At 41.9% G+C, this 25736-nt stretch overlaps 1 protein-coding gene across 10 annotated transcripts in view; it reads left to right on the plus strand.

The window, feature by feature from the left end:
- The window catches only part of foxn3 (forkhead box N3), a 469004-nt gene that overhangs the window by 43254 nt on the left and 400014 nt on the right, over positions 1–25736 (plus strand). Inside the window, exon 1 of one of the 10 annotated variants that reach the window (XM_072568102.1) lies at positions 887–996. The exons of 7 other annotated variants lie outside the window; for them this stretch is intronic. The gene's annotated coding sequence lies outside the window, so the exon portion shown is untranslated. Of the gene's footprint in view, positions 1–886; positions 997–6057; positions 6120–14839; positions 14859–25736 lie in introns of those variants that run through there. 2 more of the 10 variants (XM_072568101.1, XM_072568106.1) reach the window with 2 other exon arrangements.

Genomic DNA, 25736 nt, shown 5'->3' on the forward strand with positions numbered 1-25736 from the left:
CCACCTTTTAAAAAGGATAGCTGTATTTCTGTTCATGTGCACGAAGCATTAGCCTCTGCTCACTTTCCCATGTCATCTGTTGAAACTTGAGTATACGTCTGTCAAATCAAGGTCGTTTATTCAGTTGCTGACGTGGTACCACAACTTTAGTCAGCAAGGTTTTTCCCTTATCACAATTTTGAAAAAAATTACTATGTTGTGTGTTAACTGAAAATGTAGGCAATACTACATTGAAGAATTCAGTTCATTTTCTCCAATTGATATTTAACAGAATTGATGCAGAAAGTAAACTGAACTAAATATGAAGTTTATTGCAAGACTATGAACAGAATTCCATTTTAGGCAGCTGTCTAGGCTGTGTGTAACAGTCTGCCCTCCATATATGAATATGCTGCAGTTAGATGTCCCAAAAGCAAAGGTTCTAATTGCTTGATTCTAACCAGTCTGACACCTAAAGCTTAGTTTTCTTGGGAGGAAATGACTTATGTTTTGGCTTTGTTTACTTGTCAGTTGGTTGAATGATGATTAGCTGTACATACACAGCATATATTCAAACTAAAATTTAACTGAACAGAACTTTTTAAGAGAAAAAACATGTTAGAACTGTTTTGTTCAGTGTAGTGAAATAACTTAAATTGCCTACTGCAGTATTCAAATTTGAAAAGCTTTTAATCCTTAAAAGAATACATAAATAAAAATAAAGTCTTACAGCAACATGTGTAAGTTCAAGGTTTCCTGTTGGTGGAAGTGTTTTTAATCTGAGGGAAGGACCGTTGGCAGGAAATGTCAGTCGCTTGTTTTCTTGAACTGGAGGAAGTGAAAAGGATTTGCGGACTTGCTGACTATGTATGCAGTTCCCTTCTGTTTTCAAAATGTTTTTAAAAGCGAGAGGGCTTTTCCACTGCTGTACAACACTAATCAATGGCTTTGGTCTTCACATCTGAACCTGGTGTTTGGGGAAATTACACTTAGAAAGTGATATCGTGCTCTTGAGAGGTATTGAATTCTCAATGTTTCAGTATCTTCAAACTGAAAGTATGGTGAACTGTGGATTTGTCAAAGGTCTGTGTTTGTATTGGTGTTTGACATTCTGAAGCTGTGGAAGTGTATGTAAATTGACGTGGGTTTTCATACTTGGCTGTTAGTAATTGGGAAAACGTTTACTTCACTGTCTCCAATTCAAAGCTGTTATTCTCAGTAGTCTGCATAGCAGCCATATGTTGAAGGGGCTGCCTGAGTAGTACAGTGCTTAAAGCAACCAAATTGTTTTTTCTTTCTACAGACCTTCACAGTTCAGGATTTTCTTATTTAAAAAAAAATTGGTGTATAACTCTGAGGATGAAGTAATTAATGTGGATTATTTTTGTTTCTCCAGATAAATCGCCCAGTTTCTTGATATTTTTTTTTGTTTTCAAAATGTTTGGGGGATAAAGACTATACAAGCTGAAACTAAGTCCATGAATGCTGAAAACTGGAAATTAAATACTAGAAATATTTAGCAATTCTAGTTAGTATCTATGGTGGGGAAAATAAGTTGATATTAAATTGACCTTTTATCGGAACGGAGTATAGCAAGAAATGCTTAAGTTTTGAGTGTGAAAACTAAAAGGAAAGGCAGCTGAGAGTGGGGCGTAAAGTCAAATAGGAGTAGTTTTTCTTTTTCATCTTTTTGAGATGTAGGTGTTCCTGACAAGGCCAGTATTTCATCCCTGATTACCCTTGAACTAAGATACTTCTGAGAGCGCATTATTAGTGGGGTCATTTGTGAAGAAAACCAGGAATTAGTGAATTATGTGGATTCACAATTTATGCTGGTTTCATGATCACTAATGTGACGAGTTTTCAATTCCAGGATTATTAATAACCTTCAATTTCCAGCAGCTTTTGGATTGGGATTTGAACATGTAGCCCCAGAGCATTGAGCCTTGCAATTTTATACTCCACAACCACCTGATGAAGGAGCAGTACTCTGAAAGCTGGTGCTTCCAAATAAAACTGTTGGACTATAACCTGGTGTTAGTGATTTTTAACTTTGTACTCTCCAGTCCAACGCCAGCATCTTCAAATCAGGGTTAAAGCCAAAAGTCTATAAATTGGAAGCAATCAGTGAATTTTTTCAGTTGAGGATGAGACCAGGAAACTGCATTAGTGCAATCATCAGTATATAATAGGGGAGAAAAAAAAAAGAGGGTAAGGTTTGAATAAAGAATGTTCACTTATTCCACTAAAAGGCAGGCTCAACTCATCCTCATCCTCATCCTCATCCTCATCCTCATCCTCATCCTCATCCTCATCCTCATCCTCATCCTCATCAACACTAACACCTTCACCACCATCACCATCACCATCCAGATGAGGATGTTTGTCATCCACACGGAGTCTGTGGATGGCTGTGCAGACTGATGTGGTTTCACAGGCTCTGTTACACTTTGGGCAGAAGTTAAGTATGGGAAGGGGTGTTGGTGTGGCAGTGTGCTCCTTTATATTTGTTTTCACCTGACTTCTGCTTTTACCTGATGGTGTCTCTGAATGCTTGATGCCTTTGCAGTGTCCCTCTTCCTCCTCCCCTGAAGGGTCTTGGGCCAGTGTTTCCCAGGTGTCAATTGGGAATGCTGCACTTTGCCATTGAGGTCTTGGGGGTATCTCTGGCCACCTGATGCTCACCTGCCAGTTTGAAGCTGGGAATAGAGCAATCCGCTTGAGTTGTCTTGGGTCTGCCATTGCAGCTGATTGGCTACAATGGGCTGAGCACATCAAGGGTGGCCATTGCCTTGATGCTAGGGATGTTGGCGTGGTCGAGGACACAGGTATTGATGTATCTTTCTTCCCAGCAGGAGCTTGCGCAAGTTGCATTGATGGTACTGCTCCAGCAGCTTGATATATTTGCTGGAGACAGCCCATGTAGGGTGTGAACCACCACAGATCTGTAAATCATGTTCATGATGTCAGATCTGATGTTGTCCTCAAATACCCTTTTCCTCAGGCGACCAAAGGCTGTGCTAGCATACTGGAGGGAGTATTGGATCTCTTCAATAACTGTTAGGCTGATAGGGCACCCCTGAGGTATGAGAAGATGTTTCACATATTTCACTGAAAGGCAGGCTTCATGAGGATGTATGTGGGTACCTATAGCAACCTCTTGTTTGATTTTATTTATTTTCACGTGTACTGAAGTACAGTGAAAAGCTTTGTTTATGAGCAATACAGGCAGATCACAGTAAGCAATGATGTATAGTGTAAAACATTTCGACAGGCATACAGGTTACATTGCACAGGGCGTACAAGAGAGATCAATGTTAGCATGATCAGCATTATTCGAGGCAAGACTGTCTATTCAGTAGTTTTATAATGGCTGGGAAGAAGCTGTCCTTGAACCTATTGGTGCGTGTGTTCAGGCTTCTGTATCTTCCTGATGGAAGAGGTTGAAGGAGTGTTTTTGATGTTGGCAGCCTTTCTGTGGCAGTGAGCCTTGTAAATGGAGTCCATAGATGAAAGGTTGGTTCCTGTGATGGCTTGGGCTGTGCACAACATCCTCTGTGTAGTTTCCTCCGATCCTGGGCAGAGCAGTTTCCATTTCAGGCCGTTCTGCACCCAGATAGGTACGCTTTCAGTTATGCATCTGTAGAAGTTGGTGAGAGGGTATTCGAGATGACAGAGACCCAGTAGGTTTGCTTTTGCTGAGCTCTGCCCCAGACAAAGTGGGGCACTCACGCTCCCTTCACTGTTTTAGACTCTTACACCTATTTTCTCGCTCGCTTGCTCTCGGGAGACCAGTGAGCAAGGTTAGATCTTATGGCATACTGGGAGAACTAGCATGTGGAAACAAAACTTACTCAAAGGTAGACGATGACACAAAAATCGGACATGTAGTGGACAGCAAAAAAGGTTACCTCATATTACACCAGGATCTTGATCAGGGGCCAATGGGCTGAGGAGTGGCAGATGGAGTTTAATTTAGATAAATGTGAGGAGCTGCATTTTGGAAAAGCAAATCAGGCCAGGACTTAGGTGGGGTCCTAGGGAGTGTTGCTGTGCGGGAGATCTTGGAGTGTGGGTTTGTGGCTCCTTGGGGGGGGGTGGGGTCTCAAGTGGATGGGATGGTGAAGAAGGCATTTGGTATGCTTCCCTTTTATCAGTCAGAGTAGTGAGTACAGGAGTTGGAAGGTCACGTTGTGGCTGTACAAGGACATTGGTTAGGCCACTTTTGGAATATTGCATGCAATTTTGGTCTCTTTCCTATCGGAAGGATATTGTGAAACATGAAAGGGTTCAGAAAAGATTTAAAAGGATGTTGGAGGGGGTTGAGTTACAGGGAGAGGCTGAATAGGCTGGGCGCTTTTCTCTGGAATGTTGGAGGCTGAGGGGTGACCTTTACAGAGGTTTATGAAGTAATGGGCATGGAAAGGGTGAATAGGCAAGGTCTTTTCCCTGGGGTGGGTGAGTCTAGAACTTGAGGACATAGGTTTAAGGTGAGAAGACACCTAAGGAGGGCAATGTTTTCACATACAGGGTAATGCGTGTGTGGAATGAGCTGCCAGAGGAAGTGGTGGAGGCTGGTACAAAGACAGCATTTAAAAGGCATCTGGAGTATGTGAAAAGGAAGGTTTTAGAGCGATGGCCAAGTGCTGGCAAATGGGGCTAGATTAGGTTTGGATATCTGGTCAGCATGGGCGAGTTGGACCGAAGAGTCTGTTTCTGGACTCTGACTCACCTGCAGAGCAGAGCTTGATCTCTGAGTTTGTACAACTCCGAGAAGATTGATGCTTCAATGGCCCGGGTCTCCTCCAGATGGGAATTGATATCGGACGTGCTGTCGAAGCATGACCTGGAGATCCAGAGTCTTGGGTGGCATGTCGGAGGGGCAGAGCAATGGGCTGCGGCTTCCAAGACCGCAGCCGAATCTTCTGAGAATTGGGTTCAGGCCTTTGAACACCAGGTGCGGGCCTTGGAGGAACAGGTTGATGACTTGGGATAACTGGTCGGCATGGGCGGTTGAACCGAAGAGTCAGATGTACAGCACGGCAACAGACGCTATGACCTTAAATGGAACTTGTCGGAAGAATATCTGGTTGCTGGGGCTTCCCGAACGGGAGGAAGAAGGCCAGCTCATCAACTTTCTGGAGCAATGGCTCCCCCAGTTTCTAAGGCTGGAGGTCCAGGTAGGTCTCGTGCGGGTCGAACGGGCCCACCAGGGTGCAGTGCGCAGGCCCTGATCGGACCAGTGCACCCTGCCTGGTCCTAGTGTGACTCCGGCATCACAGAGACAAACAAATGATGCTGGAAGCCTCTAGAGCACTGGGGAAGGATCCTCAGGCTATGGTATATAAAGGAACATGAATTATGCTTTTTCAGGACTTCTCCCTGGTCGTGATCCATAAGAGGGAGGCCTTTGAGGTAAAAAAGCGGCTGAGGGACTTGAATATTCAGTACTTCTGAGATATCCAGCGAGACTGCATTTCAGCTGCGGAGGCTCCATGTTCAACTTTGATTTGCTGGAAAAAGCAAAGGACTTTTTGGATGCTCTAAAATAGACTGATTGGCCTGAATTATATGGACAATTATTTTATTTTGCCCCTTCTCCCCCTCCCCCTTTTTTGTTTGTAATTTGCCTGGTTTACCTGGTTGTTGGGAGGTGATCTTGATTTCCCTTTTTATTATATGTCGGGATTACAATTTTATATTTTTTGTTCTGCTAGGAGTGCCTAGGGTTACAGTATGGAAGGGACTGGTTGGGTACCCACTTTTTGCTTTCTTGTCATAAGATATTGGTGTTTGTTTTTCTTTCTTTGTGGTGCCTGGGGTGGGGATATGGCTCCAGCTAGAAGGAGTCATGGTGGGATCAATGGGTGGTATGAGCACCCACTGTGGACAAGGGGAAAAATCTCCTTTGTTATGTTTTATGTTATACAAGTAGTTGGTAGTAGTTTTGATTTAGTAGTTTTAGAATTTATGTTTTTAAACTTTTTATGTGAACTGTTTAAGGTTCTCGCTTGGTGCGCTATGAGTGGGATTCTTCCTCCCGGGGGTTCACTTACTGACTGCTATAGATGATCATAGCCCTGTTTAAATGGTGCACCTGAAATGTGAAGGAGAGTCACTCACCAATCAAGAGAAAAAAGGTACTGTCAAGCCTTAGAGAGAAGGTTGATGTAGCCCTATTACAAGAGACACACTTAATCGATAAGGAGCATTTGAACTTGCAACGAGAGGATTCGGCTAGGAGTATTTCTCTTTTAGTTTAAACTCTAAAAGTAGAGGAATGACTATCCTTATTTGGAGGAACCTTCCGTTTCAAATGTTAGGTCAAATAACTGATGAGTCTGGGTGATTCATAATACTTAAAGCTTTAAAACATGTTAGAGGATATGGGATTCTGAATGAATACCCCCTCTGCACATCCCTTTAAATTTGTAACTGATGCGCTGTCTAGATTGATAGCCTTGGGGCACACCATTCGATTATAAGGGGAGACTTTAATGGCATTATTGACTCTGAGGTGGACAGGATGCGTGGGGGTCTTGTGGATATGTCTCCACAATCTAGGCAGTTGGCGGACTTGAACAGGGAGTTGGGGTTGGTGGATGTATGGAGTTGCCTTTACCCTGAAGGTAGGGATTTTACATTCTATTCTAATCCACATAAGTAACATACCAGAATTGACATTTTTTGTCCCATCAGCCTTTTTGAACTCTGTACTATCCAGCAGAATAGGGAATACTGCCATTTCTGATCATGTGGCAGTGTATATGGTGGTTAAGACTGGAGGTGGTGAGGTGGATTCCTGGCACTGGTGTATGGGCCCTTTCCTCCTGAAAGATTAGTAAGTTTATAATATTTTTTGCAAGAGTTTAAAAATTTTTGGGATATAAACTCAGATGATGTGGGAGACTGCCAAGGCCTACATGCGGGGTTTGTTTATTTCTTACTTTGCAACACAAAAACTACAGAGGGGAGAATAGCAACGTCTGCTGGAGGCTTGCCTGAAGGCAGCTGAGTTAGCCTATTTTGGTAGGTTGTCCATAACTAAGTTACAGCGGATTACAACTCATGGCTACTTTTGAATGTTGCACTTACCCAAACAGCAGAGAGGGAAATCTCTTCTGTGAAAGAGATTATTTGAATACGGGTGATAAGCCAGGTAGGTATTTAGCGTACTTGGCCAAAAAGAAGAATGCTCCCCAATCTATTAAATCCATTAGAGAGAGTGCTGATACTCTGACTTGTAATACCAAAAAGATGAATGTAGCATTTAGAAAGTTTTATTTTGAGCTGTATCAGTCGGAGGGCTGAGAGGATAGAATGAGGAAGATGGAGGCCTTTATTTTAAGACCCTGGACCTTTTTGGGTGGAACCTCAGAGCAGGTGTCCTTTTTGAGTGCCCCTTTTCCAATTCAGGAAGTACAAGAGGCGGTGAGGCTGCTCCAGAGTGGTAAAGCGTCCGGGCCAGATGAGTTTCCAAATGAGTTTTTTGAGTAGTTTATAGACAAGCTGGCCAGGCCACTCTTGGATATGTACAATTATTCATTCAGTCAGTGTAGCCACCTATCCTCTTTCAGAGAAGCAAATATCTCTCTTATCTTTAAGGGAACGCCCCAGAAGAATGCATTTCATACAGGCCCATATCATTACTGAACATGGGTTTTGAAATCCTGCCTAAAATGCTGGCATTTAAGGCTGAAGCGGGTATTGCCTTTTATTGTAAAGGAGGACCAGGCTGGTTTTATTAAGGGTCGTAGGTCTACCAACAATATTAAAGTATTAAATATGGGTCCAAATATGTCATCAAAGAGCGATACTGGGTTTGACAGTCTCCCTAGACGCAGAGAAAGCGCTTGATCGGGTGGAGTGGCTGTACCTCTCTTTTTATGTCATGGAATGGTTTGGTCTTAGAGAGGTTTTTAGCAAATGGGTGGCAGTGCTGTATAGTGACCCGAAAGCAGCAGTGCTCCCTAATGGTTTAAGGTCAGATTGTTTTAGTGTTGGCAGAAGCTGCTGTCAAGGGTGTCGTCTTTCGCCACTATTATTTACATTGATGATCGAACTGCTGGTGGAAGCCATTCAATTGGATCCCTATATAACTGCCCTGGAGGTAGGATCAGACAGGCATAAAATTACTCTTTGTGCTGATATCCTTCCCTTTTTTAACCGATCCAATGACCTCCATGCCCCACTTAATACAAGTGATTACTCTATTTGGTTTGTTTTCAGGGTACAAAATTAACTTCATGAAATCAGAGGGCATGACTGGGGGGTCTTACCAGTATGTCCAACTTTGGGGATGGAACCAGTTTCCCCTTTTGGTGGTCACAGGGAGGTTTTCTGTACTTAAGCATTTTTATTACCCCGGTTTTTGATCAGTTATATGAAGCCAATTATGTGCAGTTACTAGAGAAAATTAGGTAGGACCTTTGGCACTGGGAAGATTTTCAGGTATCTTGATTGGGCAGGATAGCCCTGGTTAAAATGAATATTCTTTCTTGCTTATAATATCCCATGGGAATGCTCCCCTTGATGCTGCCAAGGCAAACACTGCGCAGGCTTCATAGCTGGCTCAGATCTTTTATTTGGCATCATCAATGGCCTCTTATTAAGCTGGATAAATTGCAGCTTTCGTGAAGAAAGATTTGGGTGGGAGTGAGTGGGGGAAGAAAAGAGTCTAGATTTTCCGGACTTTAGGAAGTACCAACTGAGTTCCTTATCCTGTGTGGCTGAATGGGCCTGTCAGCATCCGCGCTCCATTTCGTTAGACATTGAGACCTCCCAGACAAAATGCTCCCTCATTAACTTCTTATTTATGGACAAGATGAGATCATTGTAAAAACTTAATTGCCCACCAATTTCAAGAGATGGTCTTCCACAGCTTCTGACCAGCATTGTACGTATTTTTGTGAAGCTCTTCCCATTTCAACTTCTCCTTGTAAGCTGAGAGGCCTTGATCTGATTTTCTGAAGTGGAGAATGGAGTAGTAGGTGTCTTTTTGGTTGTGTAGCAGTGGTCCAGAAAGTTTGATCCTCTGGTGTAGAAGAGGTATTGGTGGTACTTTGGAAGCACTCTGTTGTGGTTGGCTTGGTTGAAGTCACCAGCCGTAATGAGTAGAGCCTCTGGGAATTTTTTCTCTAAAGTGCTTGTAGTGATGTAAATTACGACCAAGGCATCCTTCACATCTGCATAGGATGAGGCGAGTGGCGTTGAAGATAAAGTTCTTCAATGTGAAAACCAATTGAGCTAGGTTAAAGTTGTGTGGACTTGTTGGGCACAATAAATGTAATGCTGGAATAATCAACAGCTGTCATCCCCAAAGAAAAGGGGTAAACATTTACTCTTTGAAAATGATGAGCATAATGTTTGGTTGGAGGACTGCAAATTTAAAGATTAGATTCCTGAGCTTTGTTGGAAAAGTTTAGAAAGTTTGAGAGAGTGAGAGTGTGAACTAGTAAATTTAAACATGTGGTCAGCAGATCACGGTAATGAATTGAAGAGAGGTGTTCTGTCAAGTGAGACTTTTATTTCCCCATGGAAAAGGCGATCACATTGGAGCAGTGAAAGCAGTATATTAAATCGAATGTATAAATCACGTGTTGTTTTATCTGGAAGATGCGTTTGTGGTGCCAGGAAGGGTAGTGGTGCTGCAATTGATGATGTATGCTTTTTGTGACAAAAGACCATACTTTTTACCAGTTGACCTCCACATTCAACATTGAATCTATTTATGAAGTTGATTTAGAACGTAAGCTGATCATTTTTCCTCAGATGGTTGTTGGACATTGATGCTGAGGCAGTGTGGCATTCATTTTAACTATACAGCTATCATAGAGTTATAGAGATGTACCGCATGGAAACAGACCCTTCGGTCCAACCTGTCCGTGCCGACCAGATGTTCTAACCCAATCTAGTCCCACCTGCCAGTACCCGGCCCATATCCCTCCAAACCCTTCCTATTCATAAACACATCCAAATGCCTTTTAAATGTTGCAATTGCACCAGCCTCCACCACTTCCTCTGGCAGCTCATTCCATGCACGTACCACCCTCTGCGTGAAAACGTTGCCCCCTTAGGTCTCTCTTATATCTTTCCTCTGTCACCCTAAACCTATGCCCTCTAGTTCTGGACTCCCCGATCCCAGGGAAAAGACTTTGTCTATTTATCCTATCCATGCCCCTCATAATTTTGTAAACCTCTATAAGGTCACCCCTCAGCCTCCGATGCTCCAGGGAAAACAGCCCCAGCCTGTTCAGCCTCTCCCAATAGCTCAAACCCTCCAACCCTGCCAACATCCTTGTAAATTTTTTCTGAACCCTTTCAAGTTTCACAACATCTTTCCGATAGAAAGGAGACCAGAATTGCACACAATATTCCAACAGTGGCCTAACCAATGTCCTGTACTCCCAACTCCTGTACTCAATACTCTCACCAATAAACAAAAGCATACCAAGTGCTTTCTTCACTATCCTATCTACCTGCGACTCCACTTTCAAGGAGCTATGAACCTGCAATCCAAGGTCTCTTTGTTCAGCAACACTCCCTCGGACCTTATCATTAAGTGTATAAGTCCTGCTAAGATTTGCTTTTCCAAAATGCAGCACCTCTCATTTATCTGAATTAAACTCCATCTGCCACTTCTCAGCCCATTGGCCCATCTGGTCCAGATCCTGTTGTAGTCTGGGGTAGCCGTCTTTACTGAGGTAAAAACAATGACTGCAGATGCTGGAAAGCAAATACTGGATTAGTGGTGCTGGAAGAGCACAGCAGTTCAGGCAGCATCCAACGAGCAGCGAAATCGAGGTTTCGGGCAAAAGCCCTTCATCAGGAATAAAGCTTTATTCCTGATGAAGGGCTTTTGCCCGAAACCTTGATTTCGCTGCTCGTTGGATGCTGCCTGAACTGCTGTGCTCTTCCAGCAGCACTAATCCAGTATATAGCCCTCTTCACTGTCCACTACACCTCTAATTTTGGTGTCATCTGCAAATTTACTAACTGTACCTCTTATGGTCGCATCCAAATCATTTATGTAAATGATCATTGAGGGAAAAGAAGAATAATTAAAAATAAAACAGCAATTAGTCTAAGTGTGAAGGAACAACATTTTCAAAATGCATTTTTTCAAGGCTGCGATCCTTTATTCCCTTTTGAATAATCTTTAGATTATCAATGGAATATAGGTTTGTTAATATATTTTTCATGTGTTGCATAAACCCAACCACCTGATGAAGGAGCAGTGCTCTGAAAACTAGTGCTTCCAAAGAAACCTGTTGGATTATAACCTGATGTTGAGATTTTTAACTTTGCACATCTCAGTCCAACACTGGCACCTCCAAATCATTTTAATGTGATAAAGACTAATTGGAAGTTTAGAGTTCAGTCTAAAGTCTGATCGGTCATGATCTTCAGGCAAGCTTGAGAGGCCCACTGGCCTTGCCCCAAATTTATCCAGAAGTCCAGTACAACTCTTTCACTGGCCGAACTTGGTTTCACATTGAACAATAACTCCTTCAACTCCACTCAATGCTTCCAATCAAAAAGGACTTCAATGCTTACCCACATGTATCTTAGCAAAATCTGCCTTTTAGTGGAATATGTGAAATATTCTTTATTAAAATTTCGATCATTACTTTTTGTTAATGTCGCATGTACCAAGATAGTGAAGTGTTGTTTTGCGTGCTATACAAGCAGATTGTACCATACAAACTGCAACAGGGTAGAAGAACAGCTACGGAGAAGGTGCACAGAGGTCAGAAATCTACATTTGTGCAAGTCCATTCAAAAGTCTGATAGCATTGGGGAAGAAGCTGTTCTTGAATCTGTATGTGTATTCAAACTTCTGTATCTTCTGACGGAAGAGAATATACCCAGGGTGGGAGGGGTCTTTGATTATTGGCTAATTTCCTAAGGCAGCAGGAAGTATAGATGAGGTTAGTAGATGGAAGGCTGGTTTATGTGATGGACTGGGCTGTGTTCATGACTCTGTAGTGTTTTGCGGTCTTGGGGAGAGCAGTTGCTGTGATATGTCCAGATTAGGATCCTTTCTGTGGTGCATCAATGAAAATTGATAAATGTCATTGACGTGCTGAATTTCCTTGGCCTCCTGAGGAATTAGAGGCATTGTTGTGCTTTCTTGACTTGTCAATGTGGATGGACCAGGACGGGCTTGATGGTGATCACTCCCAGGAACTTCCCTCTCTCAAACATCTCCACCTCTGCACGATTGATGCAGACGGGCATTCACTTCCTGAAATCAATAACCAGCTCCTTTTCTTTTCCTGATGTTGATGGAAAGATTGTCTTTATACCTTGCCGTTGAGCACTCTGTCTCTTTCCTGTACTGTCTCATTGTTGGAGATCTGACCTTCAATGGTGGTGGTGTCAGCAAACTTGTAAATGGGGTTGGTTGGAATTTGGCTACACAGTCATGAGTGTATAAGTAGCATAGTAGGGAGCTGAGTGCACAACTTTATGGGGCTCTGATGTTGAGGATTATCATGGAGGAAGTGTTGTGGTCTATGGGCAGGCAGTTGAGCCAGTTAGAGGGGAGAGCCAAGACCAAGGTGCTGGAGTTTGGAAAGGGGTCTGTTTGGAGTTACGGTGTTGAGGTGGAGCTATGGTCAATAAGTGGGAGCCTGATGTAGGTATCCTTGTTATCCAGATGTTTCAGGGGTAAGTGTAGGGCCAGGGAGATGACATCTGCTGTGGACCTGTTGCTATGATAGGCAACTTGCAAAGGATCAAGGCAGGCTGGTAGACCGGAGTTAATGTGATCCATGACTAACTCCTCGAAGCACTTCATAGTTATGGAGGTTAGAGCCACCAGCTTGTAATCATTGAGGCACACAGCATGATTTTTCTTTTGGTGCTGAGATGATGGTGGTTTTCTTGAAGCAGGTGGGGACTTCAGATCATATTAAAGATGTCAGTGAATGCTCCTGCTAGCTGTTCCCCACAGGATCCTTGTGGGGAGCTGGAGACTCCATCTGGGCCAGTTTGTTTTTGTCGGTTTGTTAGATTCTTTTCCTGAGGTTTCACACATAAGATGTAATTCGCTCAAATCAACTTCTGCAAACAAAGTTTATTAAAGCCTGTACATGCTAGGTGATCCCCTTTGACCCTCCTCGCAGGTGTGCAAAGTAGAGTCAAAAGAAGCTCTGAACAAAAAAAACACTCCGTTTATCTCAGTCAGTTGGTAAAGCTCACAGATACTCTTATCCGCCACCTCCTCTGCCGTGCCGCTGCCATCCCCCCTTACCATTAAGTGTAGAAGTCCTGCTAAGATTTGCTTTCCTAAAATGCAGCAACTCCTGTTTATCTAAATTAAACTCCATCTGCCACTTCTCAGCCCATTGGCCCATCTGATCAAGATCCCATTGTAATCTGAGGTAAACTTCTTCACTGTCCACTATACCTCCAATTTTGGTGTCATTCGCAAACTCACTAATTATACCTCTTATGCTCTCGACAAAATCATTAGATAAATGATGAAAGGTAGAGGACCCAGCACTGATCCTTGTGGCACTCCACTGGTCACAGGCCTCCAGTCTGAAAAACAACCCTCCACCACCACCCTCTGTCTTCTACCTTTTGAGCCAGGTCTGTATCCAAATGGTGAGCTCTCCATGTATTCCATGAGATCTAACCTTGCGCACCAGTCTCCCATGGGGAACCTTGTTGAACGCCTTGCTGAAGTCCAAATAGATCGCATCTACCGTTTTGCCCTTATCAATCCTCTTTGTTACTTTTTCAAAAAAACTTGATCTAAGAATCTTTCTTGACTGTAACTTGTATTTAAGACAAGACGTTGGCTTGCTATTTCAAACATGCATCTGTCTGACAGCAATTTGTCAGGCAGGCATGAGTGGCATGGTGGCTCAGTGGTTAGCATTACTGTCTCTCAGCACCAGGGACCCAGGTTTGATTCCATCCTGGTGACTGTGCAAACTCCACACAGACATTCTTCCTCTGGGTACTCCGGTTTCCTCCCACAGTCTAAAGGTGTGCAGGTTAGGTGGATTGGCCATACTAAATTGTCCATATTGTCTGGAGATGAGTAGGCTATGTGGCTTAGCCATGGGAAATGCAGGGTTCCAGGGATAGGGTAGGAATTGGGTCTGGGTGGGATGGTTCGGAGGGTTGGTGTGGACCCAATGGGCTGAATTGCCTGCTTCCCCACGATTCATGACCATTAGAGAGTGAGAGAATAAGGGGAGCCAGAGGTAGGTTCATGCAGTGGGAGGTGTTCCATAAGAGGTGCTGTTAATTGTCTCGACTGGGAGAGAAGTCCTGAAGTGTTTTTTTTCTGGTGTGCGTTTGTGGTGCAGAAGTAGACCATTGTTCTATCGTGTAAAGCTGGAACTTAAATTGGCATTTGCTTCTGTGTTCTCATAAGCTATCAGTGTTAATGGTGCTTGTAATATTACTCCACGTCAGCATAGAGGAGTATAAATAAGGGAGGCATGAGCCAGTTTATATTTTTCTCAGCATTGAATGTTGTTTTATAAATTAGACACACAATGACTTCAGTACTTTGTTATAACATCTCAGCACAAAATAGTCTAAGATACATAATATAGGATAAATAGCATGTGTCTAATTATGCTCATCCCAGTTAAACATTGGCCCCCTTGTTAAACATGACATTCAGATGTAGTATTCTGCAACTGTTGCTGACCTATACTTTCCCACTGAGGACATTGGCATCTTTCAAGCTGGTGCCATTTTTAAAGGTATCAGGTTATCTAGAATTCTTGCAAGAAATTAGCGTTACCCCTCTGGCTTATCACTTTGAGTTTCATTTCACTTCTTATCGCTTCATTCCTGTCTAATATTCCTATACACTATTATTTTTGATTTAAGAAACCTGTATTTCCATGGTAAGTGTAATTCCAAATGAGTAGCTTGTCAGTCAACTTAATGTTACGGCAATATAAAGTTATGCTGTTTTATATCAATATTTTAGGAATTGTCTAAACTGCCAGTTTACTTGCTATACTTGAGCTCTAAGTGCATTAAAGTTCTCCTTGCAGAAGGAATAGTAGATCCTGCACTTTAGGAAGATGTGATGGAGGCATTGTAAGCAAGATAGCTGGATTGTAATGAAATTGGTCCACATGCTGAACCTATTTGTTATTTTGGGGATGGATTTCGAGACCTGCAGCCACTGTGTGAGTTGATACTGTACTTTCTGTGAAACATCTACCTGACAGCTGAGAAACTGTCTTGGATGGTTAGCTTATTTTCTTTTGAAAAAAAAGCTTTCAGTTCAGTTTCTGAAGATTGCCCGTGTGTACGTTCACTAGCTTGACACTAATGTAAGTGGGACATATGTTTTGTAATGTGAAATTTATAAATTGGCAGCTGTTGCACTTAACAGGCCTTCTACCACAATCAAAAATTTTCAAAAGCTGATTGTAGCAAAACGTGACAGTGAAACCTATGTTAACGCTCATTTAAGTGTAGAGAATACTTATTTATTATGACCTTGTAATATCCACTCAACAAAGTGTTGCTTTTAACATGAATGTGTTATAGTGTGACACCAAGTGATCGATGGAAAAGAAAAGGCAATCCTTTAATGTTGGATGCTTAAAATTTCAACTAGAATTCACATTTCAAATTCTCCAACTTGCCATACCATTTTCTTCTGACATGAAGCTCTGGGTGTATGTTAGATCTTATGCTCTGTAAGAGAGAGCCCTCCGTATCATTAGCAAATTCATGCCATTTGTATTTTGTGATGGTGTAATGCTGTTGTCTTTGAAGCAATGCAGCCACCAACATGATGTAACTAATATCACGGCAGATCTGGTTTTAATTTTTTTTAAATGAAGTGATCTGGATGTGCTTGCCGCGAGCAGAGTATGTGAAGTAAGTATTCTATTTCCTTAAAATAATATAACTGGTGAACACACACACGTTTGGGGAATTAAAGTCTGCAATGTTAAGTGGATTTTGCTGGTTAAAGCTCATCAGCTGTTCACACCTTTTCACTTTTAGTGGGGAGTCTGTTTGTTTTCAAGTACTTGAGAAGGAGAAAGCTGCTGTCACAAAAGTAGGCAACAAGTCTTGAATAAAGCACCAGAAAAGAGTGAGAAACAGAGAAAGCTTAAGTTACTCCATGCACAAGAAAGAGCTCGCAACAATACAGGTATCATCTCTCAGAAGAGGCACACCATGAGAGATACTTTGGAGTTATTTGCATTTAGCACTGCCAATGACAGTGTGTTGCTGTGACCAAGTGAACTATTTCCCCACAAAATTTTGCAGTGTATTGGGTAAACAAATTTTCCAAAAGCCTTGGACATTAAAAATTTAGGCTGTCAAATTTCACTGCACTGTTGAAGGTGTACTGCACTGTCTGAGGGGCCACTTTTTTAAAGTCATTAGGGTGACACCCTGCATTCTCGGGAGAACCAAAATGATCCCATAGCAATATTCAAAGCGGAACTGTGAAGTGTTACAACCATAATGTATCCTTCAAGCAGGATCAATAAAGCCATTGTCTGGTCGTCATCTCTTTGCTGTTCATGTAATCCTACAATGTACCAAATGGCTGATGTTTCCTTCATGTCATCTGAGACCACTGCAATGAAAGCGTATAATACCTTCATTGTTAAGACCTTTGTTATTTTTGTCATTTTTGTTTTGGAGCTGTGAACTGAGAGTTGAAGGTGACATTAAGTAAACAGCTTTTCTAAAAGAAAAGAGAATAAACAAACTGAGATTTGAGGCAGGTCTGGAAGTTAATTACAGGAAGCTATTTGCATTATTGTCTTCAGGAAGCTAAGCCACAATCACATGTACCTGAGAGATTATGGATCATGAAGTCTAAGTGAGCCGGCCAATTGCATTTTAAAAATTTTTTTCTCCTTTGACTTATCCCTTAACTGTGTCTGTCTGTTTGTCTGTCAGTCTTTGTGTGGGGAGGGGGCTAGAATTCAAACGAGATTTGGGTTTAAATCATAGACATTAATTACCTTGTTGCTTAACTTTGAGAGCCATTGAATTAGTAATAATTTGTTAAATCTTTTATTTAAGGTATAAACCTGATGTTTGGTTATTCACAATGTCTGGTACTGGTTATTCAAAAAGCCTGGTTAGGAACCACTGGGATCAATTTTGGGGGTCATTGAATGTTTTAATTTTATGCTGATGCAAATACAAGGGGAGAGAGGCTGATTTGATGCGGCTGTCTGACTTTGTGTCGTAACAAAGTTACATTTTTGGAATTTTAATTTTGATTTAGAAATAGAAGCAAATGGATTTCAGTCAGTTTTGTGAAGTTTAAGTCGGTCAGAAAGTCCTTTGGACAGTCATCTCAGTGCATCAGTTCCAAGAAGACCTATGACTACAGTTAAGAGGCTGGGCGATCCTCTGATGTTAATGAATAGAATAAGACTATTAGACACAGGAGCAGAAATTAGGCTGTTCAGCCCATCAAGTCTGCTCCACCATTCAATCATAGCTGATAAGTTTCTCAACCCCATTCTTCTGCTTTTTCCCTGTAACCCTTGATCCCCTTGACACTCAAGAACCTATCTATCTCTGTCTTAAATATACTAACTGACTTGGACTCCATAGCCCTGGCAGTGAATTCAACAGACTGACGACCACTGTCTGTTTTGAAGTTTCTCCTTAACTCTGTTCTAAAAGATCTTCCCATTACTCTACTCTAATGTTGTGCCCTGGGGTCCTAGTTTGTCCTACTACTGGAAACATCTGCCCAACATCCACTTGTTTGGGCTGTTCAGTATTCTGCAAGCTTCTCAATTAGATCCCCCCTCCTCCTCCTCCCCTCCTCCTCCTAACCTCCAAGTATAGACCCAGAGTCCTTAAATGTTCCTCATGTTAGGCTTTTCATTCCTGGGACCATTCTCATGAACCGTTCTCATGAAATGACAAATCTGCCCAGGAAAATGAGAAGACTAAGCTGGTATTGTCATAATGTGATCAGCCACCTTGGGAAGTGGTTGAGATAATACATTTCAAGAAAGGAAAACAAAATAAGGAAATTGCTGTGAAAAGTTAAATAGCCAAATTAACAGGAAAACATATTTAAATGAACAAGGTAAGAGCTTAGGGCACACAATCAGCAAATCTTTGCTACAGTGTTTTTTAAAAACTAATTCTCTCTGGTACTTAACAGCTATGTATAAATGTATAATTGATTGTAAGCATACATTGGGCTCATCAGGTGCTTAAGTCTCCCAGGCATATGTCGTGAACTCCAGCATTTTAAACATTAAATCCTTCTGATAGAATAGCTTAATTATCCAGTTTTTAAAAAAACTGATCAGCACTGGAAGCCATAATTAAACTTGATAGTAGATTAATTTGGAGACATAACTTCTGTTCAAAAGTTTCATATTGTAAAGATTTCTATGATCCATTTTCCGCTGCTCTTGTTCAGAGAAAATTACAGAATAATTAAGTGGGCTGTGGTACAAAGATTTGCAAATTCCCCCGTTTACAGAAATCTTGATCCATATAATCCAGACCCAATTTGCAAATTCATTGGTAATGGGAAATACAATTAGCAATCAAGTAGAACTGAGATAGAAATGTCTTTGTGCAAAGATTGGGATATTGTGGACCAAAGTGCCAAATAATTACGCCCACCTCAGTAAAATCAGGAGGATGTTTTTGGCGGATAACTCTTCTATCCCATTTTAATGTTCAGTCCTAACAAACAAAATGGTTTTGATGCTTCAAAACAGTTTAAACAGCGCATTGAAAAGCAAAAGTATAGGTCATTCATTTCCCTTCTGAGGTAGAAAAACAAAAGTCAATGATAACTTACTGTGCTGTGAAAACAAAGCACAATCCAGAAAATATTTTAGGAATGGAAAAAAAGTCAGTATTTTTCTTATTTATTCAAGTATCATATAACTATATGCTGAGCTAGAGAGTTCTAGGTAAGTTCAAGACCAAAGTGTATTTATTTTAAAAAGCTGATATTTGGCAAAATTTCAAGGCTTATTAAGCAAGTTGGCAACTGTAAATTGCCTGCAGAGAAGCAAAATATCCACCAGCTAACTTTAATCATTCAACATACTGCAAAGATAGATCATAAATTGCTTTGATTTCATATTTTAATGCAAGTCTTGAAGAAATGTCACAGACTTGAAATGTTAGCTGTTTCTCTATCCATTGATACTGTCAGACAGACATTTTTCATACAGGGAGGATGAGGCAGCCGTGCTGACGAGGGAAGTCAGGGATAGCATAAAAGTAAAAGAGAAAACATATAATGTGGCAAAAGGCAGTGTGAAACCAGAGGATTGGGAAGCTTACAAAGACCAACAAAAAAGGAAGTAAGGAGGGAGGAGATTAAATATGAGAGTAAGCTAGCCAGGAATATGAAGGAAGACAGTATAGATATAAAGGCCAAAAGTGGACATTGGACAGCTGGAAAATGAGGCTGGGAAGGTGATAGTGGGGAACAAGGAAATGGCTGAGGAATTGAATAATTACTTTACATCAGTCTTCATGGTATAAACAAAAGTAATATCCAAAAAAAATCAAGAGTTAGGGGCAGAGCTGAGTGTGGTGGCCATCATCATAGAAAAGATGTGAGAAAATCTGAATAGCCTGAAGGTGGATAAATCACCTGGACCAGATGGACCACACCCCAGAGTTCTAAGGGAGATAGCTGAAGAGATAATGGAGGTGTTACTGGTGATCTTTCAGGAATTTCTTGGAGTCAGGAGGGTCCCAGAGGACTAGAAAATTGCTAACCTGACACCCCTGTTTTAAAAAGAGTTTTTAAAAATTACTGACTGATTTAGCCTAATCTTGGTCATGGGAAAGATCCTGCAGTCCATTGTGAAGGATGAGATTTCGGAATGCTTGGAAGTGTATGGTGAATGGTATTGAGCAGGTCAGACCAAGGAAAGCCAGTGGATGTTATTGACCTGAACTTCAAGAAGGCCTTTGACAAGCTACCCCACAGAAAGCTACTGAGTAAGATAAGTGCCTGTGGTGTTAGAGGCAAGTTGCGAGCATGGATAGAAGTTTGGCTGTGGCAGAAAGCAGAGAGTAGCGATAAAAGGATCTTTCTCAGGATGGCAGCCAGTGACAAGTGGTGTTCCACAAGGGTCAGTTTTGGGACCACAACTTTTCACTTTATACATTTAATGATTTGGATGAAGGCGCTCCCTATGCCCATGGTCATATTGTAATACCATTGATTCATCCTTAGGTGATCAGAGAGGCAAAATAAAGCAGGCAATAGTTGGACAAGACTGTTGCCATTCTTCAGCTTTGTCTCAGTCTTGTTATGATTGTACAACGTGGAGTTTGGAAGTGCTGTAGATAGTCAGGAGGTGAATCACATTGCAGGGACTTTTGTGATTGCATAAAGTGCTGACAGTGCAACATTAAGCTGCTATGTGAGTGAAAATTGCCAGTTGCTTAAATTACTTTCTACACCAGATGCACCCATTTTTAACAAAAGGCTGTATTGTGGAGGATCTAGGACCAGTGTTGATAAGCAATTACTTGTGCTTAAATCCATTTATCCTGATCAGGTATTGCAGTATGTGCATCAGCCCTAAAAGGGTGTCCATACAACATTGTCATTTCTTCGTGTTTCGGAACTAGCAATATGAATTGGCACCATGACCATGGTGAGAATACCTGTATGTCCTTTAAATGCTAGAAGCTTATTGGCACAAAGAAAACAGTAATCTTTCCCTGCAGAATGGTGCCAAATTCTGTGTTTAAGGACAAATTACATCTGATTCCTGTTAAGGTCATAGTTGCCTGTTAACAAAGGTCACCTCCTTTATGCCAAAGCATTGTAGTACCTGTACACTACCGGTAAAATAACTGGCAACCTGTGAATATTAGAAATAGTCAAAGCATAAATATTCACAGGACTAGTTACTGGCAAGTTTTCAAACTGTATCTTAGGTTAACTTCGTTGCCCCAAGTCCACAGTGTTAGAGATGTGTAATCCAATATAATGTTCAAATGTCTTTCTAATTTATTTGTGTGGTGCTTATGATCACTCGATTAATCCAGATAAGATCTATTTGAATTCTGTTTTTCACCTATCAGAAATTACAAGTTTGATTTGTGTTTCCAAAGGGTGCTGCAACATTCTCTCAATCTGCGTGATTTCGGGCCATAGCAGTTGTAAAAACAGTATGTGGAAGTGCATTTTCAGTAATGCAATAGTGTACTTAAACCCAAATGTAAGAATAGTTTCTTCTCAGACAATATCTCATTCTATGAAATTTAATCTTTCTAGATCGTGCAGATCCCCTTCCATACAAATACTCATGTGGTAGTACAAAACTTCAGTAGTACTGAACAATAGGCTTTTCAGACTCTATGTTCTTGCTTTATGACTGAATGCAATATTATTGCCCTAACTGTGAAATTTAAGAAATCACTTTGTCCCGTTCAGGCCTCCCTCCAATGAAATTTTCTTCCTGAATAGGCACTTGTCATTGTTTTGACCAGTGTTCTAGTTTGGATATATTATTGAACAGTATTTTACCCTCCATAAACTTGTGATCAACTTAAGTTGTTCTGCCAGTGACTATACGTGCATGAATTGCATTCTCTATTACCATGCTTACTGACATATTGGCTCCTGGTTAAGCACCTTGATTTTTAAACTCATTTGTTTTCAAATTCTCCCTTGAGCTCGCCCTTCCAATCTCTAATTTCCTCCCAGCCAATTGCACTAAAATGTCTGCAGTCCTGTAATTCTGCCCTCTGCTAATGGACATTTGTTATTCCATTGTTTTATAATTTCTGACCATCTTTATCTACTTTGGATCTAAGCTCTGGAATTCTTTTCTGAAAATTTCTAATTCTTCCCTCACTGTTAGATGCTGTATAGAAGCTGTCTTTTGGATGAGGCATTGGGCTATCTGCCATAAAATTTCCTGAGAAGCTCAGATTACCTCTAGCATACAGGAGCATTGTAAAGCAATGGATCATTTTGTCACTAAATAAATCAATACTTACTGAGTTCCCTTTCTATGACTATTGACCTTTTGAAGACAAATTTTTATCTGTTCCTATCGTGTCATAAATATATATTTTTTAACTTGAGATATGGACTTTGCTGACTAGCCAGCATTTATTGCACATTACTACTTAGTCAGAGTGTCATGAAGATGTACAGCACAGAAACAGACCCTTCGGTCCAACTCATCCATGCTGACCAAATATCCCTATCCAGTCTAGTCCCACCTGTCAGCACCTGGCCCAAATCCGTCCAAGCCCTTCCTATTCATATACCCATCCAGATGCCTTTTTCAATGTTGTAATTGTACCAGCTTCCACCACTTCCTCTGGCAGCCCATTCCACACACGCACCACCTTCTTGAAAAAGTTGTCCCTTGGGTCTCTTTTATATCTCTTCCCCCCCCCCCCCCCCCCCCCCGCCCCTCCCCCTCACCTTGCACCTATGCCGTCTAGTTCTGTAATCCTCTACCCCAGGGAAAAAATTATGTCTATTTATCCTATCCACACCCCTCACGATTTTATAAACCTCTATAAGGTCACCCCTCAGCCTCCGATGCTCCAGAGAAAACAGCCCTAGCCTAATTAACATCTCCGTATAGCTCAAATCCTCCAACCCTAGCAACATCCTTGTAAACCTTTTCTGAACTCATTCCAAGTTTCACAACATCCTTCCGATTGGAGGGAGACCAGAATTGCAAGCAATATTCCGAAAGTCGCCTAACCAATGTACAGTCACAACATGACCTCCCAACTCCTGTACTCAATACTCTGACCAATAAAGGAAAGCATACCAAACATCGCCTTCACTATCCTATCTACCTGCAATTCCACTTTCAAGGAGCTATGAACCTGCACTCCAAGGTCTTTGTTCAGCAACACACTTGGGCGTTACCATTAAATTAAACTCCATCTGCCACTCCTCAGCCTATTGGCTCATCTGATCAAGATCCCATTGTAATCAGAGGTAACTTTCTGCACTCTCCACTTCACCCCCAATTTTGGTGTCATCTGCAAACTTACTATACCTCTTAAGCTCACATCCAAATCACTTGCCCTTCAGAAGATGATGACAAGCTGCCTTCTTGAACTGCTGTTGTCCATGTGCTGTAAGTTGACCCACAATACTGTTAGGGAGGTATTCGAGGATTTTTGACTTGGCAACCATGAATGTATGGCGATATTTTCATTCAGATGAGTGGTTTGGAGGGGAGCTTGAAGGTGGTGGTCCCATGTATCTGCTGCCTTTGTCCTTCTAGATGGAAGTTGTGGATTTGGAAGGTGCTGTCTAAGGATATGTGGTGATTTTCTGCAGTGCCTCTTGCAGATGGTACTCGTTGCAGCTACTGAGTATAAGTGGTAGAGGGAGTGGATGTTTGTGGATGTGGTGGTGTCAGTCAAGAAGTCTACATTGTCCTGGATAATGTCCAGTTTCTTACTTGAATGGGTGCAGCTCCAACACTTCAATGGGGACTATTCCATCATGTTTCTGACTTGTCTTGTAGATGGGGAGTCAGGACATGCCCCATTACTCGCCCCAGTATTTCGAGCCTCTGACCTGCTCTTGTAACCACTGTATTTATGTGGTGAGTCCACATGAGTTTCTGATCAAAGTAGCCATCAGGATGTTGTTAATGGGAGATTTGATTATGGTAAAACTATTGAATATCAAATTGTGGTGGTTAGATCGTCCGTCCGTCCGTCCGAAGATGGCCATTACTCAATTTGTGGTGTAAATGTTACTTGCCATTCGTCAGCCCAAGTCCGGATATTATCCAGATCTTATTGTATTTGAACATGGACTGCTTCAATATCTGAGTTATAAATAATGCTGAACATTGTGCAATCATTGGCAAGCATCCCCACTTCTTTCTTTATGATGGAGTCAAGTTTGTTGTTGAAGCAGCTGAAGATGGTTGGGCGTAGATTACTACCCTAAGGAACTCCTGCAGAAATGTGGTGGGCATAAGATAATTGATCTCCAAGAAACACTACCATCTTCCAGTATGCCAAGTATAACTCCAACCAGCAGAGAGTTTGCCCCCTGATTCCCATTGAATCCATTTTTGCTGTGGATCCATAATGCCCCAGTTGATTGTCTGCAGCCTTGATGTCAAGGGCTGTCACTCTCACCTCCTCTCTAAAATTCAGCTCTTTTGTCTATGTTTGAACCAAGGCAGTAGTGAAGTCAGGAACGGAGCGGCCCTGGCAGAACCCAAACTGGGAGTTGCTGAGCAGATGCTGCTTGAAAGCACTGTTGATGACACCTTCCATCACTCTTTTTAATTGAGTGTAGACTGATGAAGCTGTAATAGTCGGGAATTTGTCCTAGGCAATTTTCCACATTGACGGCTGGCTGTCAGAATTATAACTGTGCTGGAAGACCTTGGCTAGGGGAGCAGTAAGTTCTAGAGCACAAGTCTTCAGTACTATTTCTAGAATGTTGTCAGGGTTGAGTGCCTTCAACTGTTTCTTGATATCACCTGGAGTGAATAATTGTCTGAAGACTGGTATCTGTAGTGCTGGGATGGGTCATCCATTCGGCACTACTTCTTGAAGATTGCGAATTCGTAAGCCATATCTTTTGCACTGATGTATCGGGCTCTCCCATCTTTGAGAATGGCGATATTTGTGGAGTCTGCTCCTCTAGTGAGTTGTTTGTCCCCCACCATTCGTGACTGGATGTGGCAGGACTCCAGGGCTTAGATCAGGTCCATTTCTTATGCGATTGTTTAGCTCTATCATTTGCTATTTATGCTGTTGGGCAACAAGTTAGTCCTGTTTGGCAGTTGCACCTAATATTTAGGTTTGTCTGGTGCTGCTCCTAGTATATCTTCCTGCGCTCTCCATTGAACTAGGGTTGATTCCCTGGCTTGATAGTAGTGATTGTGTGGATGAAATGCCAGGCTGAGGTTGCAGATTGTGCTGAAGTACAATTTTGCTGCTGTTAGCTCACAGCGCCTCAGATTCCTACTTGCGTTGCTAGATCCATTCAGTCTGTCCCATTTCGCACAGTGATCATGCCACACAGCATAATGAAGGGTATTCTCAATGTGCAGGCAGGACTTCATCCCCATTAGATGAAGTGGTCACTTTTACCGATTTGCTGTCATGGACAAATGCATCTCCAACTGGCAGATTGGTAAGGATTTTTTCCTCTTATTTCCCTTACCACCTGCCACAAACCCAGTCTAGAAGCTGTGTCTCACAGCTAGTCCCTGACCAGTTTGATCACTAGTGCTGCTGCCAAGCCACTCTTGGTGATGGTCATTGAAATCCCTCTGCCAGAGTACATTTTTATACCCTTTCCATTCTCCAACTTTCCCAAGTGTTCAATATTGAGTATGATTCATTAGCGGAGGGAGGACAGTGTGTGGTAACCAGCAGGTGTTTCCTTGCCCACATTTAACTTGAAGCCATGAGATTTTATAGGGTTAACGGCCATTTTGAAGACTCCTAGGACATCTCTGTCCCGACTGTATGCCACTGAGCCGCCACCTCAGCTGGGTCTGTCCTGCTGGTTGGACAGAACATATCCAGGGATAGTGGTGGTGGCTGAGACATTCAGATATGATTCTGAGAGTATGATAATGTTAGGCTGTTGCTTGACTAGCTTGTGAGACAACACTCCTAATTTTGGCACTTGCCCCCAGATGTTAGTGAGGTGGACTTCACAGGAACAACAGTTCTGTTCTGTTTTTTCTTTTTCTGGTGCCGAGGTTGATGTCAGATGGGCCATCTGGTTGAATTTTTTTTTTTGTTTTTGAGGC

Source organism: Chiloscyllium punctatum, chromosome 4, assembly GCF_047496795.1.
Source record: "Chiloscyllium punctatum isolate Juve2018m chromosome 4, sChiPun1.3, whole genome shotgun sequence".
NCBI lineage: Eukaryota > Metazoa > Chordata > Chondrichthyes > Orectolobiformes > Hemiscylliidae > Chiloscyllium > Chiloscyllium punctatum.